The 13,255-nt window shown below is 33.4% G+C and overlaps 1 long non-coding RNA gene and 1 pseudogene across 1 annotated transcript; both read left to right on the plus strand.

Moving 5' to 3' along the window:
• Positions 1-2,689: 2,689 nt before the first annotated feature.
• Positions 2,690-7,556, plus strand: LOC133705362 (uncharacterized; annotated as a pseudogene).
• Positions 7,557-8,785: 1,229 nt separating this feature from the next.
• On the plus strand, positions 8,786-11,178 carry LOC133705363 (uncharacterized). The gene is made up of 3 exons (XR_009844252.1): positions 8,786-10,407; positions 10,504-10,585; positions 10,665-11,178. It is a non-coding gene; the product is annotated as an uncharacterized LOC133705363 (long non-coding RNA).
• Positions 11,179-13,255: the final 2,077 nt, after the last annotated feature.

Below are 13,255 nucleotides of genomic sequence, written 5' to 3' on the forward strand. Positions count from 1 at the left end.
GATTTTCTCTCATATTCCTGGTGACTCGTAAAACTGAAACCTAAGGAAATGAAGATTAGGATTTGAATGTAAAGACATAAAAATACATGGACTAAATTGTTAAAATAAAACTTCAAATACCAGAATTTGATAAAAAATAAAAACAGTTTAATCAACAGCGACGTCCATAGTGTGATTGAGTTCACTCAAACATTTGAAAACATAGTTATTAAATTCATACCAGCACAGCATATTGGTTCGGTGAGTGGACCGATCTGAATTTGTTAAAAATTAATGGATGTAACAATCTGACAAATCTGGTTGACCTGGCAAGTCAACTCATGACCCAAACGAATCTGGACAAAACCCGGTATTTTTTTTTCAAGCGTGGTTTTTCTCTTATACCCCTTTTTTTTCATTTTTTTTAGTTGGTTATTGATATTTTTTAAAGCTCATTATATAAATATTAGAAAAATATTTTATTTTTTCAATGTGAGATTTGAAATCTTTTAGTATATATATTTTATATTAAATATATATATATATATATATATATATATATATATATATATATATTCAATGTGAGATTTGAAACCCTTTCGTATATCTACTCTATGTTCACAAAGAAAAAAGTTATGTTTTTTTAATGTAAGATTTAAAATCATTCAGTATATATACTTTATGTTCCATGATTATTTTTTTTATGTGGGATTTAAAACCTTTCAGTGTATATACTCTATGTTTCCAAGAAAAAAGTTATTTTTTCAATGTGGGATTTGAAGCCCTTTTATATATGTATTCTATACTCACAAGAAAAAAATTATGTTTTTTTAACGCAGGATAAAAAAATTTTTGATTTAAATACTTCAACTTAAAATGATAACATGATATCTTTTAAATGTGAGATTTGAAGCTCTTTAATGTGTATACTCTATATTTACAATAAATAAGTTATTTTTCAATGTGGGATTTGAAGCCCTTTAATAAATATACTCCATGTTCACAAGAAAAAAGTTATATTTTTTCAAAGTGGACTAAAAAAGTTTTTAAAATATTATTTTAAATTTCATTATTTACAACATGTATAGATTATATTCACATGGATTTTTTCTTAGTTTTTTTTATATGAAATATTAAAATTATAAATATATATTTTTAATTTTTATAGGTTAACCCATAAAATTTAAGACTCGATCACTAATCGAGTTAAACCCCGTATCAGGGTTGATAACCACGAGTTGAACACTATTTTCATTCGGTATTTCTTACTGGTTTGTATGTATATGCCACGTTATGGTGAGACCTATATCTCTTTAAACGTCAAAAAAATGTATATGTCTTGACAAAGTTATTGGAATTGTCCTTAAATCTAAAAAAATTACAATCATTCTGGATTTTTTCCATTAAAATAGAATTTCTTGTGAATATGTCTTTTATTTATCTTAGCCACTACAATGTTTTTATTTTATTTTTTAAAAAAATTACAATAGTTAAAGCAAGTTAACAAAAAATATGAAAATAATATATTCATATCTTTTGTCATTGTAAGTTAGAAAAATCACAAATATAATAAAATTATGTTTAAAATATTTAAAAATTTTAATTATAAAAAACAATTTCAATCGAATTTTTATGTATAGCCTATTATTATTATTATTATTATTATTATTATTATTACTGTATTTTTCATATCAAATATAATAATAATTTTAAAAAAATTAAATAAGAATTTATATTAGTATTTAAAAATCATGTTAAAATGAAAAAGTAAGTGGAAAAAATAATTTTTTTAAGAATGAAAAAAAAAACCAAATAACCAAGAGAAAGAAAAAGAAAATAACTAGCAAAGGGTTAGACCCATCACCTAGCTAGCTCTTGACAGGCAGTAAATTCATCTGATCTATAATTTTTTTTTTTTAAGGGCACGGATTAGCCACACTTTTTTTTTATATAAAAAAACAAACGTGACAAACACATTTCTGGAAATAATTGTGACCATTTACTATTAAACTCGTAACCTCTGGATTCACTCGAAACATGATAAAGAAAGTATTTAATTGTATAGTTATGGTTATTTTTTAAAATATTTTTTATTTAAAAATATATTAAAATAATATATTTTTTATTTTTTTAAAATTATTTTTCACATTAACATATTAAAATAATCTGAAAAAATAAAAAAATATTAATTTAAAATAAAATAAAATAATTATTTTTTTAACAAAGTAATTTTAGAATAAAAAAAAACAGGTGAAAGCCGGATTTGTTATCAAATGATTACGGAAATATATTAAGGTGTTTCTCTGTCAGACTTGTAAAATGATTAGGCCTATTAACTCTTAAATCCGTGTGCTCTGGTCTTCACGCGCGCCAACCAACAAAGCCAAGGTATGATTTTGTTTTTATCTCATTAAAAAAAACCTTAGTTATTTTAGTGTAGTTTGGTAAAAATATAATTATAATTATAATTATAATTGAGATTAATTATATTATAATTATAACGTAACACACACACATAGCAGTAATAGTTTCAATAAATAAGATCTCCTCTGACAACTGGCACATAGATAGAGCAACCTTTCATTAAAAACAAAACGGAAATTGCGGGCATCACTTCCTTATCTCCCTCTCTTTCAACTTGTTGCTTGAAGACACAGTTCACGAATAAAGAAATAAAATACAAAAAAATAACAAGGGTATGTTAGGAAACCCATTTTCCCTCCATATCAATCCACGCAGTTCCAACCTCCTCTTCTTCGTGGCACCCTCGTGGACGCAATCTTAACCGTCTATCTTCCCTCAAAATCCCTACACCACGAAAACCTTGCACCCCTCCCTTTTCAAATCTCCTTTCAAATAAACAGATAGGGAGAGAAAATATAAACAGACGAGGTGATAACAGAGAGAGCCTAAGGAGAGAAACCCTAATTCTCTTATTTCTGCGTTCTTCCTTTGAATTCCATTTCTTTTTGTTTTTGTTTCTGAGTAATTATGGTGGAGAGGTTGGTGATTTGGTCGCCGGCGGAAATGGCGTTGGTGGGGTACGTGAGCTGGGAGGAGGTGAATGTGTCGAGCGATAAAGGAAGGAGAGAGGTGAAGTATTACCTGAAGAAAAACGACGGTGGAATAGATCTGGCTATTATAGGGAAAGAAAAGAGCTTGAGGCACATGTCTTATTATTTTGCAATAAGTATTCGGTCGAATTTGTATTCCATGACCCCCCCTGTGAAGCTCAAGTCCAGAAGAGAGGTTATTGATTGGCTCAATTCAATTGTTTCAGGTACATAAGAAAAAACCTAATTGAAACGCTTTTGGTTCCTAGTTTTCTTAAATTATGAAAGCTTTGTTATTAATATTCAAAATTTCCAAGCTTTTGGTTTTTTTTTTCTGGTTTCTTTCGGTGTTATGATAGATCTCGTGGTATAGTTGTATGCGTGTTTCTTGGTTTTGTATCGCTCTTTTTCTTAATTCGATCCAAAATTCAATATTTTTCCTGATTTGCACCAGGAGGTCATGAATCTTCCCATTGTCCGTGTTTTTTTTTGAAGTTTTAATTCGTTAAAAAATAAGTCTGGCAGTTCAGTTTCTCTTTGCTTCCCTTGCTGCACGGTCTCTTTTTGAGCCATGTGATTTTATTTTATTTTTTTCTGAAGATGTCTACCCCTCGCCTAGGTTTGTGATTTATTTTTGCTTGGTAGAATTCTACTTGTTACTCTACCGATGTGGAGGATCGGAAATGTTGCATAGATGTTTCTCCTTCCTCTATAAATTCTCTGGGATACATGGAAAATTTGTGTTTTAGAATTTCCCTAAGGATGACCTTATTATATCAAATTTAAAAGTTTACATCTTTAAGGATCTGTTACGAATCCGCAGTGGTGGATACATGTCTGTAGATGCCCTAATTAGGGCTGTTGTCAATGATGTGATGAGGTTTAATGTATATGGTCTTTTTCTTCTTGAAGATGAGTCATATCTATTCTTAAGTATTTTCTTTCCTTAGATAGTTCACCCCCTCATGTGCTGTGCTGATCTGAGCAATGGGTGAAACTCCTCCAGGCACTTCTTACGTTTTTTCTTCTTTCCTGAATTTGGGAATTTTGCTCTTGTAGTAATCCAAAAACTTTATTTTGTTTCAAGAATCTCCGGAAATGTAAATATTTCTTTACAATTCTAAACAACAAATTCATAATTCCTTTTTTACAGTAAATATTGGAATTTTTGCCTTGTGTTTTTGTCATATCTGTATTGGAGCAAGAATTTCTATAGGCCGTGCAAAATATCTGTTTAACATGCCAGCAGCCTTTTATTTTCATATTCATTTTCTTTTATCTCTTTACACTTTTCTTCTTGAGAGTTGGCTGCCCTCCTTCACCTTTTTTCATGTCTGCTCCCCATGATGTGTTTTACTGCCCCAACTGTTAATTCTGTCCCAGTCATAATCACCTATTTCTGTGCCATGTTACTGCCAACTGACTATGATCTGGGCTGCAGGAATACTCATTCAATTATAAAGAGCTGGTTAGAGCATCGGATGCTTATGCTTTCAATATCTAGGTTATGATCTTTCATGGCCATGTCTATCATATTTTACCAAGCAACTTTCCTGATCATGGTACCCTCTTGTGTTGTCATATTGAAACTGAAACCCTCCTGTAAAAGTGCTAAGGGCTCATGTTTGTGTAAATGCATCTGTAACCTGGGTTTTTCTCTGATGGTATGCCAATAAATATTCCTCTTTTGATTGTTAATGCTCCTCTCTGCATCAGCGTTGTTCTTTCATTCTTTTCTTTCTTTCGTCCTCCATTGAGTTTTGATTTTCTATCAAATTTCAGGTTCACTTCCTCATGAACCGTCCATCCAAGCAGGTTCCTTGGATAACAGTGATGCTTCTCGGTTGGATATGGAAACGTTTAAGGTAAGAATGATGCTATTGACCCTTTGGAATCTTTACATAATGTCAGACTGGGATGTTTAGTACACGGAATATATTTTTTTATTCTAACATATTTACATTCTTACTAGGATAATCAGTCGCAGAAGCTGGGGCATTATTATTCAGAATTTTTGTGGTTAGGTTCTCCATGGACTTGCAGGAAAAGAAGGAAGCATTATGAGTCTTTTTGTGGGAACGGTGTCAAAATTTCAGTGAGTGTGTTTGTGTTTTTTTTTTTGTCTTTTTTATGGACACCAGATTTTTTTTGCCTTTATCTAAATTCTTTAGTGCTTTCTGTAAAAACATTCAGGTTCATGACTTTGTTTATGTCTTAGCTGAGGAGTCTAAACGACTAGTTGCTTACCTGGAAGACCTGTATGAGGACTCAAAAGGGAACAAAATGGTTATGGTACGCTGGTTTCACAAAATTGATGAGGTTGGTATTGTTTTGCCTCACAATTTTAATGACAGAGAGATTTTTTTTTCTCGTTGTCTTCAAGATCTCAGTATCGAATGCATAGATGGATTGGCCATCGTCCTGAGTCCTCAGCATTTCAAGAAGTTCCTAAATGAGGCCGTACATACTAGGTTCAATCCCTTTGTTTGCTACAAGCAGTTTGACAATGAAGAAGTCACACCCTTTGACATTACTCAAGTTGAAGGATACTGGAGCCAGGAAATTCTTAGGTATTTGACCATTCCTCCTTCAAATTATCTGGCAAATTCCCAGCATCCATTCAGTGGCTCGAGAGGGGAAGGAAATGATAATGATGCTAGTAGGATGAGGCCTAAGAAGATGCTTCGCCGATCAAAAGACAATGATGGTGTTTGCACTGGCAGCAAAGAATTGTTGACTGCAAGGTATATAAACATGCAAAGCTTTCATACTAGTAGGGTTGATGGCAAAACTGGATATGCCTTTTTGTCCACAGCAGAGGTTATGCAAAATCCTCCTCAAAGTCTAAATGTTAGTTCTGAAGTTGAAGTGCTATCTCAGGACAGTGGGATTAGAGGTTGTTGGTTCAGAGCTTCAATAATTAAGAAGCACAAAGATAAGGTGAAGGTGAGATATCAAGATATTAGCGATGCAGCTAATGAAGCCCAGAAATTAGAGGTATGCATTCTTTGTCTATGTTTGGCTGTTTGCAACATTTTTGCTTTCCATTATTGAAAAAGAGGGGATAGGAAGAATTCATACACTTGTAGTTATGACCTTTTAAGTTCATATTTTTACAAGTCAAGTCCTACATATGGTGTTGTTTTATGTTGTAGGAATGGGTTTTGGTTTCTAGGGTTGCTGCTCCTGACCAATTGGCTATCCGGATTAGTGGAAGGACTGTTGTCCGGCCCACGCCCCAGTTCAATAAAGGCCAAATGGCATCAGTTGCTGATGTTGGGACTGCTGTAGATGCTTGGTGGAACGATGCTTGGTGGGAAGGCATTGTTGTCAGTAAGGAAACTGAAGATAGAATTCATGTTTTTTTCCCAGGTTTGAAAATTCCTTCCTTGAAATTAGATTGTAAAACTGTGTTAAGTCCTGTGTCATAGCAATATTTTGTAGTAAACTTAACTTTTCAACTTCAATGTCTACTTATTTTTATTTTTCAGGAGTAAAGAAGGAATCAGTTTTTTGCTGTTCTGACCTGAGACTTTCCCTAGAATGGTTGGGAAATGCGTGGAAACATATCAAGGAAAGGCCAGATATTCTGTCACATTTATCATCCTGCTTGGAAAGAAAGCAAGTAACTTTCATATCTGATGAAAGCAAATTGGCCGAAGTTGCCATTCCTGGTTCCAGGCAGTCAGGAAAGGCCAACCCTGAATGTGGCGATTATCCTTTGGAAAGTAGACTTGATATGAGAAAAGAGTTGAAGGCGCTTCCAGATCTTTCGAAGGATAATTTGCTTGCCCAATTGAGGTGGAGCTCAATAAAGAAGAGAAGACGTGGTAGTGGGGCCATAAGATGCATCACAACAATAATGGTGGTCTAAGGTTATCAGAAGTTGTTGGATCCAATGCAGGTGAAAGATTTCTGATTCCAATTTCCTTGAAAGTTGATCACGAGAACTGCAAGTACATGGGGGATTCTCTGTTTACTTGTGCTGTTGTGCAGCCTCTAACAGGCTTGGTTGTCTAGATGATCGATTCTTTGTTATTAGGACATCTCAAGCAGATGTTACGTTTCAGTCTTTTGCAGAGGTATATGTCTAGATAATAGGGTTCAATGCCTATGATAGATTTCTAATGTTGATGACCTCGAAAGTGGATTAAGAGAGCTGCTATACATCTGGGGTTTTTCTCTATTAAGAGCCTCTAAGCAATACTGGTTATAAATCTATAGGATAGGCTTCGTATTGTTGGGATGTGGAAGAGTTGACATCCATCTCTCGAAGTGGAACATATTTCCATGGTGCTTCCTGTTCTTGAGAAGAGATGGCATCCAAGCTCTTCTTCACCGGAGCTATGTATTTGTATCTAACAGTATCTGCTGGGGACCGTGAATATCAGGCAGCAACATTGGATGGCCTTATAGAGTTTTAACCCCTGCATGCACTTGTACCTTTCAAAGACTTGCAGGATGATTTCTGCTTTTGATCTGTAATCTATTATCTCTGGTAATAAAATTATCAATTTCCATTTTTATGCGTGGTTCAAGTTGAATGGATTGCTTGTGCCACCTCTTTAGAATTTGGAAAAGCATCAGTTCCCTTTCGTGTGATCATGGACAATCTGTTCTTTATTAATATCCTCCGTATTAGGTTTGATCTCTCTGTTAATTTCATCGTCAATACTTTGGATGGGGTAACAACATCTGTTAAAGAGTGCAAGGCTGCAAGCTGTTGAGCCCAGAGGCGGTAAATTCTGGGCAATTGGAATATATTTGCTCGGTAGATCTATGGAAAACCACATGCCACTTGCTTGATTTGGCCAATCCAGTTGTGTAGCATCAAAGTTGCCGAACAATCAAATCAAGTCGGTAAAAACTTTCATATGTTCAGCCGTTAAATGTTTGACTGTTTTGGTAAAGAACATAAACTTTACTGGCTTTACTAGCGGAGCAGTGACAAGCTCGAGCAGGAGACCCATCGAACCTTATATTAGGTCTCACTCTGTCTAAAAACTCAGCTTCTAATGGCTCGCTGCAGCTTGCCAAGTTCTTCATTGTCACGACTCTTTAATTGAGCTTAATAAAAGATTATAGTACTAATGCAGGTGTTTGGTCTCATAAGCAAGCTACAAAGAATAATTCAAGAGGAGAAAGTTTAGAAACAGTGTTTTGTGTGGGCCTGCCTCAGTGAATGAAACGTCTTTGTCAACTAAGCCCTCAAGGCCCCCTTTCACTTCACTAGGCTTTGCAACCTGTTCCATCTTCATTCCTTGTTCTCCGACAATTGAAGCATCTTACAAGTCGGGCTCGCTCTATCAGTACAGCAGAAGCTGTTACTAGATCTTTTTCAGATCATTTTCTTTCTCCATCTTTCTTTCTTTCTCAGTGCAAGATGGGATTGAACTTGTTACCTTACTTTCCTATATGAGTATCTTTGCTGCACGGCCTCAGAAGGAGATGCCCGGAATTGGAGTCAAGAAGTCAAATAACATGCTATATTCTGGAACTGGCCTTGCCTCTGTTGAATCCTTAACCTTGCCTCTTGTTTGTAGTCTCTCTCTCTCTCTCTCTCTCCACTTTGATATGCTGATCTTACATTTTTTACTATTCCATTTACTATCAAACACGTATGCAAGTTCTTATGATTTGTGGTGGGTGGTTATTGAAGGTTCAGGAAATTGTTCTTTCAGCAGATATTCGATGTGCAGAATGTCAAAGGAGACTAGCTGACATCATGTCAAGAACGAACGGTAAGTAAGATTTCTTGAAACTTGGCCATTGAGATGTTGAGCACTCAAAAAAATGTAACAAATTCTTAGGGATCTTCCTGACTTCTAAATAATTGCTTTGGATGTCCTTGCTTCTTTGGGAGCGCTATCAAGGAATTTTCTTGGAGTTACAGCGATGGCTGAACTAATGTTCGGACATTGATATTGCTTTGTAAAAGTTGCTTCCGAATATATTGTAATCAGATAGATAATTGGGCCTCTCTAGCTGCGATGCATGAGTTTCATCCAATGTTCAGTGACTTAAAATGTTCATAAAAGCTGGTACAAAAATGTCGAGGAATTAAAACATGAAACATCATCTTTTGAAAGGGCACAAAAAGTTTTTCCTGCCACTGTTAAGAAATAAATATCTTTCTTGCTAATCCAGCATCTGCTGCTTTGTGGGGTGGAACTTCAAACTCTGTTCATAATTTTGATACAGCAATGGTCAAATTATCAATTGAAATATACACTTCCATTTATCTTGTTACCACATTTAATTTTAGGTTTTTGATGACTGTGATTGTTGGAATATTAAACTAGGGTATCTTCCCTGCGTATTTTTGTCTCCTTCTGCAGTGATGGGTCCCTATCCATTTGTGCTCCAATTTACTGGGTCATTTGCCCATTGGACTACAATGACAATGTCTTCTTATTCTCTATAAGCAGAACAGGCATCTTTACTTCACTCTTTATTTTTTTTATGCAGAGATAGAATCTGTATTGATCAACGTATTGGAAAAGAAGGTAACTCTCACTTGTAGGTATCCTGGTATGAAAGTAACCACAGGACAAGTCGCCGCTGTGTACAGAAATCCTCTAGGCAAAATGGCAACGATCAAGCGAATTTTTCGTTCTTACTCCCGTTGATGACATGTAAATGTTTCGACAAAGCACACAATTCTGTCATCAAAAGATTGTGACCGCGTGAATTAGCCATGTATATAATTGCAATATTGCGTTGAGAAACTGAAATAGAATATCAGATACTTCTTACGAGTATGCTTGAATTTGTAAGGGAAACAGATAAGAAAGGCAGATCATTTTGAAGAACATCAAAATTCTGAGTTTTTGTTAGATATGTGCAGAGCTTGTTTCCCCATTTGAAGGAAAAGAGTACCTTCCTAGGAGGGAGTTAAACAATTAGTTAACGTGAATGTATAATCTTCTATTGTCACCTTCTCTATCTTCAGGGAAGTGAAGTCAGGGCAGGCTAACGTGAAGGTGGCTTAAATTTTGCGTAACATAAACCTTTGCAAACAAGAAAGATGCTTCGTATATTGTTTCATGGAGTAAAACGAAGCATGGGACAAGAGGGAAAGATACGATTCCTCTTGTACTTGTGAGGTAGATAAACAAAGCACAAAAGTGAAGTTAGGGATAACAAGCCAGGCGTGCCAAACAAAACCCCCTTCCTCAGCTCAAGTAGAATCAGATTCCAAAATGAAAGCAAATAATTCCCAGCAGACAATCCAAAAGCCGAAACAACAGTTGGACTATTATTCTTCAAATTCTCAAAATCAAACATTCCTTGTTTTCTCTGGATGTTCCGAGCCATCAGATCAACCCATCATTGATTTCGTACCATGTCTTTTAGCAACTACATACCTGCAAAGGTAAATTGCAAACAGCGTCTTCGTGTTTGTGTTTTCTTTTCCTGTTCAAACTGATTGAAAATTAAATAGGCCTCTTCTTTTGACGTATGATTGTAGACTTGCTGCATGGTGCTAAGAATCAACCTTGATTGTAATGCTTGTTGCAAAAAAGCTAGGAGGATCATTCTCAACATGAAAGGTAAAACAGTCATTTATTTTAGTATTCATTTAATAACAAATTAACCTGTTCTTTTCCTTTTCCTTTATACATATTGAAGAGGTAGAGACACACATGATCGAGAAGCAGCAATGCAGGATTAGTGTGTGTGGAATATTTCGACCATCTGATGTGGCCATAAAGCTAAGGAAAAAGATGAACCGTAGAGTTGAAATATTGGAAATTCAGGAATTCGGCGGCGGCAATGAGCAGGAAGAACCGTCGGCAAACGTGGATGGCTAACATATGCTCCTACTCCTTGTGATGTTGCTATACAAAATTCCTCGTGCCATCATAATACGCGTGACCAAACCACACGTCTTGCACTTGGCATCTGGAGTGTTATCATTAAAGCATAGCCAGCGTAGATACTGCTGAAATGGAAAGGAAACTCAAAATTCAAGCAGAGATGTGGTAGATTGAAGAAAAAAGGAGTATGATGTGTGTAGAGATGTAAAAATGTAATTCACACAATTTTTAGTATGTACTTAGAAAAAGCATGGGTAGCGAAAACTGCAAAACACTTCATTTGTATTTAATTCGTAAAAAACAGAAATTAATCGCCTTCTAGTTCATGTGGGACTGTGCTGCCTCCATTCAAATGGTGTGTGTTGGGATTTACATGGACTGACCCCTGCAGACATGTAGGCTTCCCCTCGCAGCTTATTTGGATTGATCTTTACTAGAAATGGAGCTTCAAATGCTGATGATCCTGCAAGGCAAGTACTCCAGTTTAAAAGTTACGATTCTTCTTCGATAATTAAGTTAGTGACAAAAATGATAATGAGCAAGTCTGAAAAGGTTGTATAACGTGTTGCAAAGTGTGTGTAGAAAAGGAGGAAGAAAAGGTTGATAAAGATGAAGTATATTGAAATCCTTTATCTAGGGTTCATGCCTTCATGGATGTATTAAGAGCCATGAACCTTACCAGCTTGTATGAAGCGTCGGTAAAATGTTCCATCTCCTTGCTCTCTACAATTAGAAATCATCATTTGAAATACCATGTAGATTGGTGGATCACTGTTGAGATTAAAGACTGCATCATAAGATTTTTCATCTTATAAAAATCCTATTTGGTTTTGTCTTTTCAAAGTATTTTTAAAAAATTTAAATTTATTTTATTTTTTCTTTACTTCAAATTAATATTTTTTTAATATTTTAATATTATTTTTATGTAGTAATGTTAAAAATTATTTTTAAAAAATAAAAAAATATTATTTTAATATATATTTTTTTAAAAAATAATTATTACAGCATTTCCAAACAGCTCAAAATCAAATATTAACTTCATTCCATGAATGCCACATGCTTCAGAAACGTGCATATATTTAATTCATGTAAATCTTTCTTTATATGTGACGAGATTCCTTGTCGGCTAGGACCTAGCTGGGTCTCTGTCGCTTACCCAGAGCTAGAGGACAATTACCTAGCCAGAGTTTTTTTTTTTTTTTTTCCAGCAGCGTCAATTAAGATTCCCTGTCTACTGAATTTGGAAACGAGGTTAGAATTGAAGAAGAAAAAAATTAAATTAAATTTTTATATATTTTTAGATAGTTTTTAACGTTAATATTAAAAATAATTTTTAAAAAAATTAAAAAATATATATTTTTAAATAAAAAATATTTTCAAAAACAACCATTATTATATTATCAAACGTCCTCGTAATCAATTTAAGATGTCAAGATGCCAATTAGATAACTAATTTTCTAAAATGGGTTGAATTATTTTTTTAATATTAAAAAAATGTAATTATTTTAGAAAATCAAAACTTTAATACATATTGACTAAAATTCTTAAAGTACTCACATAGGGACATATTTTGATGATATAGTTTTTTAAAGAAACCTATTAAGACTAGTATATATTAAATCAACTTAGGTCAATTATAATTAATTTATAAAATTTGTGATATAGTTTTTTTAAAATATATTGGTAATGCAATTTATATCGATTGAAATTGTATTAAAATTATATTTTTTCATAATTTTTTATATTAATACATTAAAATTAATAGAAAAACATCTCTAAAAGCATCAATTTTAGTGGGTGTATAAGGTACTGGTAGATGCTATTTTTCAAAGTATTTTTTGTTTGAAATATATTAAAATAATATTTTTTATTTTTAATATTAATATATCAAAATTATTTAGAAACATAAAAAAAAATTATTTTAAAAACATAATAATTTAAAACTTATTTTTTATTAAAAAAATAATTTAAAAAACAAGTTGAATTACGTTAGCAAAATATATCACTTGTATTGAATTTCCTTCAGGTGTTGTCGGTCTTAGGGTGTGTAGATCCCATTATGATACACGACTACACGTGTACCCCTATCATGCCATTTAGATAATAAAACTGAGTTTTTGTTGAAAAATATCACAACTGTTAAAAAATAACAAAATAATATACTTGAAAATTTATCCGTGAAAACCGCATTTCAAAAAAAAAACTAATCTCTTTTGTAAAAGATTAAAAAAAATTTTGTATGTTTTGAACTGTTTTAACGTGCTGATTTTAAAAATAATTTTTTAAAAATAAAAAAAATCATTTTAATACATTTCAGTATAAAAAGTTATTTAAAAAACAATAACAACCATACATCTAAACACCCCTAGTTTGTTAAGATATGTTGGTCTCACAAAGGTGATT

The sequence above is a fragment of the Populus nigra genome, chromosome 10 (assembly GCF_951802175.1).
Source record: "Populus nigra chromosome 10, ddPopNigr1.1, whole genome shotgun sequence".
NCBI classification, from domain to species: Eukaryota; Viridiplantae; Streptophyta; class Magnoliopsida; order Malpighiales; family Salicaceae; genus Populus; species Populus nigra.